Source organism: Hyla sarda, chromosome 1, assembly GCF_029499605.1.
Source record: "Hyla sarda isolate aHylSar1 chromosome 1, aHylSar1.hap1, whole genome shotgun sequence".
NCBI classification, from domain to species: domain Eukaryota; kingdom Metazoa; phylum Chordata; class Amphibia; order Anura; family Hylidae; genus Hyla; species Hyla sarda.
Genome location: NC_079189.1, coordinates 618,866,433 through 618,874,470, shown reverse-complemented (window position 1 = coordinate 618,874,470; position 8,038 = coordinate 618,866,433). Strand labels below are relative to the sequence as shown.

Genomic DNA, 8,038 nt, shown 5'->3' with positions numbered 1-8,038 from the left:
TAACATCCCCTCTGCCCCATGTATAATCTATATCCCCCCTGCCCCATGTATAATCTATATCCCCCCCGCCCCATGTATAATCTATAACATCCCCCCTGCCCCATGTATAATCTATATCCCCCCCGCCCCATGTATAATCTATAACATCCCCCTGCCCCATGTATAATGTATAACATCCCCCCTGCCCCATGTATAATCTATATCCCCCCCGCCCCATGTATAATCTATAACATCCCCCCTGCCCCATGTATAATCTATATCCCCCCCCCGCCCCATGTATAATCTATAACATCCCCCCTGCCCCATGTATAATCAATAACATCCCCCGGCCCATGTATAATCTATAACATCCCCCCTGCCCCATGTATAATCTATACTATCCCCTGCCCCATGTATAATCTATACCATCCTCTGCCCCATGTATAATCTATAACATCCCCCTGCCCCATGTATAATCTACACCATCCCCTGCCCCATGTATAATCTATATCCCCCCGCCCTATGTATAATCTATAACATCCCATGCCCCATGTATAATCTATATCCCCCGCCCCATGTATAATCTATATCCCCCGCCCCATGTATAATCTATATCCCCCCTGCCCCATGTATAATCTATAACATCCCCTGCCCCATGTATAATCTACAGCATCTCCCCTGCCCCATGTATAATCTATAACATCCCCCCTGCCCCATGTATAATCTATAACATCCCCCTGCCCCATGTATAATCTATATCCCCCCTGCCCCATGTATAATATATACCATCCCCTGCCCCATGTATAATCTATATCCCCCCGCCCTATGTATAATCTATAACATCCCATGCCCCATGTATAATCTATATCCCCCGCCCTATGTATAATCTATAACATCCCCCCTGCCCCATGTATAATCTACACCATCCCCTGCCCCATGTATAATCTATATCCCCCCGCCCTATGTATAATCTATAACATCCCATGCCCCATGTATAATCTATATCCCCCGCCCCATGTATAATCTATATCCCCCGCCCCATGTATAATCTATATCCCCCCTGCCCCATGTATAATCTATAACATCCCCTGCCCCATGTATAATCTATATCCCCCGCCCCATGTATAATCTATATCCCCCGCCCCATGTATAATCTATATCCCCCCTGCCCCATGTATAATATATATACCCCCTGCCCCATGTATAATCTATAACATCCCCTGCCCCATGTATAATCTATATCCCCCTGCCCCATGTATAATCTATAACATCCCCTGCCCCATGTATAATCTATATCCCCCTGCCCCATGTATAATCTATACTATCCCCCGCCCCATGTATAATCTATATCCCCCGCCCCATGTATAATCTATACCATCCCCTGCCCCATGTATAATCTATAACATCCCCTGCCCTATGTATAATCTATAACATCCCCCCTGCCCCATGTATAATCTATAACATCCCCTGCCCCATGTATAATCTATAACATCCCCCTGCCCCATGTATAATCTATACCATCCTCTGCCCCATGTATAATCCATAACATCCCCCTGCCCCATGTATAATCTATACCATCCCTTCTGCCCCATGTATAATCTATATCCCCCGCCCCATGTATAATCTATACCATCCCCTGCCCCATGTATAATCTATATCCCCCGCCCCATGAATAATCTATAACATCCCCCTGCCCCATGTATAATCTATACCATCCCCTGCCCCATGTATAATCTATACCATCCCTTTTGCCCCATGTATAATCTATATCCCCCGCCCCATGTATAATCTATACCATCCCCTGCCCCATGTATAATCTATATCCCCCGCCCCATGTATAATCTATATCCCCCGCCCCATGTATAATCTATATCCCCCGCCCCATGTATAATCTATACCATCCCCTGCCCCATGTATAATCTATATCCCCCGCCCCATGTATAATCTATATCCCCCGCCCCATGTATAATCTATACCATCCCCTGCCCCATGTATAATCTATATCCCCCGCCCCATGTATAATCTATACCATCCCCTGCCCCATGTATAATCTATATCCCCTGCCCCATGTATAATCTATACCATCCCCTGCCCCATGTATAATCTATACCATCCCTTTTGCCCCATGTATAATCTATATCCCCCGCCCCATGTATAATCTATACCATCCCCTGCCCCATGTATAATCTATATCCCCCGCCCCATGTATAATCTATATCCCCCGCCCCATGTATAATCTATATCCCCCGCCCCATGTATAATCTATACCATCCCCTGCCCCATGTATAATCTATATCCCCCGCCCCATGTATAATCTATATCCCCCGCCCCATGTATAATCTATACCATCCCCTGCCCCATGTATAATCTATATCCCCCGCCCCATGTATAATCTATACCATCCCCTGCCCCATGTATAATCTATATCCCCTGCCCCATGTATAATCTATACCATCCCCTGCCCCATGTATAATCTATATCCCCCGCCCCATGTATAATCTATACCATCCCCTGCCCCATGTATAATCTATATCCCCTGCCCCATGTATAATCTATAACATCCCCTGATCATTGCTGGTGGTCTCCCCTTCAGTCCAACAGGTTGATGTGGCAGTGAAAGGGTCTGTCTTCTCCTCCCTGCAGTCCCGTCATCCGCCGGCAGGGGGCGCCCGCCGCGGCCTTTCCCAGTACACTGATGTGCAGCTCTTGCAGTCCCTTCTCTGTCAGTGGCTTCCTCAGTCACATGGGTTGTGTGTGTGAGTTTAAAAGAGCCTAAATCGTGTATAGCTGGTGCAGTGGAGGCTTCCAGGAGCCCATTGGGGGGAGAGCTGGTGCTGGATCTATGGTGACAGAGCAGGAGGAGCAGCTGCAGCCCCCACTGTAAGTACAGACCCCACAAAACATTCTGCTGCTTCCATCCCTGACCCTACATGTCTATGGCAAATGCAAGGACACAATTGATGCTGGCAGGGGGAGCCCTGGGGTGGTGCTGGTGGGCATCTGGGGGGGTTGGCACCTCTGCTGCCGCCTCTGTGCAGGGTCCTGGGGGCAGTGATGCAGTTTTAGGAAGAGCAGAGCAATTAAACTTGAAAGGGAGTGGCAGCAGAATAAGAGGCTTTTATGTCATTGTCCAGACCATCAGCAGCTGCAGAGGACCCGTCCTGGACTCTTCCTGGCACTGTGTTACTGGGGGGTGTCGGCTGCCACTTCATGGCACTGTGATACTGCGGGGGTCAGCTGCTACTTCATGGCATTGTTACTGGAGGGGGTCAGCTGCCACTTCATGGTACTGTGATACTGGGGGGGTCAGCTGCCACTTCATGGTACTGTGATACTGGGGGGGTCAGCTGCTACTTCATGGCATGGTGTTACTGGAGGGGGTCAGCTGCTACTTCATGGTACTGTGATACTGGGGGGGTCAGCTGCTACTTCATGGTACTGTGATACTGGGGGGGTCAGCTGCTACTTCATGGCATGGTGTTACTGGAGGGGGTCAGCTGCTACTTCATGGTACTGTGATACTGGGGGGGTCAGCTGCTACTTCATGGTACTGTGATACTGGGGGGGTCAGCTGCTACTTCATGGTACTGTGATACTGGGGGGGTCAGCTGCTACTTCATGGTACTGTGATACTGGGGGGGGGGGGTCAGCTGCTACTTCATGGCACTGTTACCAGAGGGGGTCGGCTGCCACTTCATGGCACTGTGTTGCTGGAGGGGGTCGGCTGCCACTTCATGGTACTGGGGGGGGGGGGGGGGGTCAGCTGCTACTTCATGGCACTGTATCACTGGGGGTGGGGGAGTCGGCTGCCACTTCATGGCACTGTGATACTGGGGAGGGGGTCAGCTGCTACTTCATGGCACTGAGCTGCTGGACCTTCCCGTCTCTGGATTGGATTGCGTTGACTTTGTTGCATTTTTGTCTTTTGATTTATTTTGAAACCTGTTTACATTATCTCTGGCTACATTGTATCAGTGTGTGTGTGTGTGTGTATATATATATATATGTGTGTAGAAGTCTTCTCCAGCGCCCTGTGCACATAACATGTATGGGATGTCGCTCCCTGCACCCCCGGGTGCCAGCTGCACTTCCTTTGCGCTGCTGTGATGCCTGCTCAGTGTTACCAGGCGGGGAGCTGGCAGCCTCCTAATTGTCAGATTTTCCTTTAATAGGGTCTGCTGCTATTCACTCCCTATAAATGGGACTTCAAAGCTGCGTCTCGCCTGTGTGTGTGCATATGAGTGTGTGTGTGTATGTGAAAGTGTGAGTGTGTGTGTGTGAATATGGGTGTGCATGTGAGTGTGTTTATATGTGAGTGTGTTTGTGTGTGTGTGTATATATTAGTGTGAGTGTGTATATGTAATATATATATATATATTAATGTGAGTGTGTATATGTGTGTAAATTAGTGTGTGTGTGTGTGTGTGTGTGTATATGTAAAATATATATTAATGTGTGTGTGTGTGTGTGTGTGTGTGTATATGTAAAATATATATTAATGTGTGTGTGTGTGTGTATATCAGTGTGTACGTGTGTGTGTGTATATATTAGTGTGAGTGTGTGTAAATTAGTGTGCATGTGAGTGTATGTATATGTAATATATATGTGTGTGTGTATATCAGTGTGTACATGAGTGTATATGTGAGTGTGTTTGCATATGAGTGTGTGTGTATATATTAGTGTGAGTGTGTATATGTGTGTGTAAATTAGTGTGCATGTGAGTGTGTGTATATGATATATATATATATATATATATATATATATATATATATATTAGTATGAGTGTGTATATATGAGTATGAGTGTGAGTGTATATATGTATAGGAGTATGTATGTGAGTGTGTGTGTGTATATATGAGTATGTATATGTATGTGAGTGTGTATATTAGTGTGAGTGTGTATATGTATAGGAGTATGTATGTGAGTGTGTGTGTGTGTATATATGAGTATGTATATGTATGTGAGTGTGTATGAGTGTGAGTGTGTGTAAATTAGTGTGCGTGTGTGTGTATGTATATGTAATATATATATTAGTGTATGTGTGTGTGTGTATATATGAGTATGTATATGTATGTGAGTGTGTATATGAGTGTGTGTAAATTAGTGTGCGTGTGAGTGTGTGTATGTATATGTAATATATATATATATATTAGTGTGTGTGTATATATTAGTATGTATATGTATGTGAGTGTGTATATGAGTGTGCGAGTGAGTGTATATATGTGTGTGTGATTTCTCTCGGGGTCACAGTAAAAACATTTATCGGTGTTAAACGCCGGCTGTTTACCTCGTCACCGACCTCGTTTTACCCTTTTTTTTTTATTTTTTATAGAGCGCTGCCGTCGGTGAGGGGTTAAATAATCAGCTATTAAAAAAAAAAAAAACTGTTGGTTTACGTTGCGGCTTGGAGCGTTAACCCCTTTTCGGCAGGATCGGAAGTTTGAGCAATAATATGTATAAATATTTTAAAAATAAAAAAATAAATGAATTAATTAATTAAAGAAGAATAAGAAGTTTCCCGGACTTGGGGATTTTATTAAGTGTAACACGTTATCCCCCCCGATCCCTTATCCGATGTCTATGGCACGGAAAGGATCGGATCTGACCTGTCCGGCGCTGCCATCGAAGGCGACTTGTGATTGGTCGGCAGCGAATGTAACGATTTTTATTTTGATACGAATAAGTGTTATGACTGCGGCATCGATGATTCGCCATGACTTGAGGTTGGGACGCGGTTGTGGAGTCGTCGTAACTTAAGGCAGTGTTTCCCAACCAGGGGGCCTCCAGCTGTTGCAAAACTACAACTCCCAGCATGCCTGGACAGCCAACGGCTGTCCAGGCATGCTGGGAGTTGTAGTTTTGCAACAGCTGGAGGCACCCTGGTTGGGAAACACTGACTTTAGGTGTAGATTTTGAATTTTTTGCTATTTGGCGCACGTATGGAACCATGACAATCAATTCCAATACGGTCATTATAAAATCGCGCGTATCAAATCCGATTGTTGATCTGATCTTTGTCGTAAATCTCCGGATTGCGAGGACGATCTCAAGTTCTTCGCTTAGTCCTAATGTTTATATGGATGTTACATGGTACGGTTGAAAAACATGTCCGTAAATGTATCAAACATGGAGGGGGCAGGGTGGGGGGGGGCAGTAATTTTTGTAAATTCATCAACAGTCTCTGGTGGTTTAACCTTTGCCGTCCTGGTAATTAGAATGACGATGATGGTCGTTACGTTGTATCGTCTTGAATTCTTCCTCGATACAATTGTTCGTGGTCTCGGCAGAGTAATAATCATTTCTTTCCTGCCTTGAACTCTTGTATCTGTTTTATTGCTTTTATATATATATTTATTTTATTTTTTTTTGTTATAAACTCCGGCGCTGGATTTCCTCAAGTTTATTAACACTGATTGTGGTGTCACTGGGAGAGCGGGAGACGTGGACACTATGGATGTTTGCCTGTCCAAGAAGCGCTCTATGGGGAAGTAAATGAATATTTACACAAACCATGCATCCTTTCCACATGACGTCTAATTGCTGCTGATATAGAGCGTTAACCAGTGCCGGCTATGGGAGAGGAACTGGAGACAGTCAGGGTAATGAGGGAGATACTGGAGTCAGTAATGGGGGAGATACTGGAGGTGATGGGGGAGGTACTGGAGTCAGTAATGGGGGAGATACTGGAGGTGATGGGGGAGATACTGGAGTCAGTAATGGGGGAGATACTGGAGTCAGGAAAAGGGGAGATACTGGAGTCAGGAAAAGTGGGAGATACTGGAGGTGAAGGGGGAGATACTGGAGTCAGTAATGGGGGAGATACTGGAGGTGATGGGGGAGATATTGGAGTCAGGAAAAGGGGAGATACTGGAGTCAGGAAAAGTGGGAGATACTGGAGGTGAAGGGGGAGATACTGGAGTCAGTAATGGGGGAGATACTGGAGGTGATGGGGGAGATACTGGAGTCAGGAAAAGGGGGAGATACTGGAGTCAGGAAAAGCGGGAGATACTGGAGGTGAAGGGGGAGGTACTGGAGTCAGTAATGGGGGAGATACTGGAGGTGAAGGGGGAGGTACTGGAGTCAGTAATGGGGGAGATACTGGAGTCAGGAAAAGGGGGAGATACTGGAGGTGATGGGGGAGATACTGGAGTCAGTAATGGGGGAGATACTGGAGGTGATGGGGGAGATACTGGAGTCAGTAATGGGGGAGATACTGGAGGTGATGGGGGAGATACTGGAGTCAGTAATGGGGGAGATACTGGAGGTGATGGGGGAGATACTGGAGTCAGGAAAAGGGGGAGATACTGGAGGTGATGGGGGAGGTACTGGAGTCAGTAATGGGGGAGATACTGGAGGTGATGGGGGAGATACTGGAGTCAGTAATGGGGGAGATACTGGAGGTGATGGGGGGAGATACTGGAGTCAGGAAAAGGGGAGATACTGGAGGTGATGGGGGAGGTACTGGAGTCAGTAATGGGGGAGATACTGGAGGTGATGGGGGAGATACTGGAGTCAGGAAAAGGGGGAGATACTGGAGGTGAAAGGGGAGATAATGGAGTCAGTAATGGGGGAGATACTGGAGGTGAAAAGGGAGATACTGGAGTCAGTAATGGGGGAGATACTGGAGTCAGGAAGAGGGGGAGATACTGGAGGTGAAAGGGGAGATACTGGAGTCAGGAAAAGGGGAGATACTGGAGTCAGGAAAAGGGGAGATACTGGAGTCAGGAAAAGGGGAGATACTGGAGTCAGGAAAAGGGGGAGATACTGGAGTCAGGAAAAGGGGGAGATACTGGAGTCAGTAATGGGGGAGATACTGGAGTCAGGAAGAGGGGGAGATACTGGAGGTGAAAGGGGAGATACTGGAGTCAGGAAAAGGGGAGATACTGGAGTCAGGAAAAGGGGAGATACTGGAGTCAGGAAAAGGGGAGATACTGGAGTCAGGAAAAGGGGGAGATACTGGAGTCAGGAAAAGGGGGAGATACTGGAGTCAGTAATGGGGGAGATACTGGAGGTGAAGGGGGAGATATTGGAGTCAGTAATGGGGAGATACTGGAGGTGA

The 8,038-nt window shown here is 46.7% G+C and overlaps 1 protein-coding gene across 1 annotated transcript in view; it reads left to right on the top strand.

Annotated features, from left to right (window-relative positions):
- Positions 1 to 2,688: 2,688 nt before the first annotated feature.
- The window catches only part of CNTFR (ciliary neurotrophic factor receptor), a gene marked incomplete in the record, with an annotated part of 524,182 nt that continues 518,832 nt past the window's right edge, over positions 2,689 to 8,038 (top strand). The window contains 1 exon segment of the mRNA XM_056551475.1: positions 2,689 to 2,859.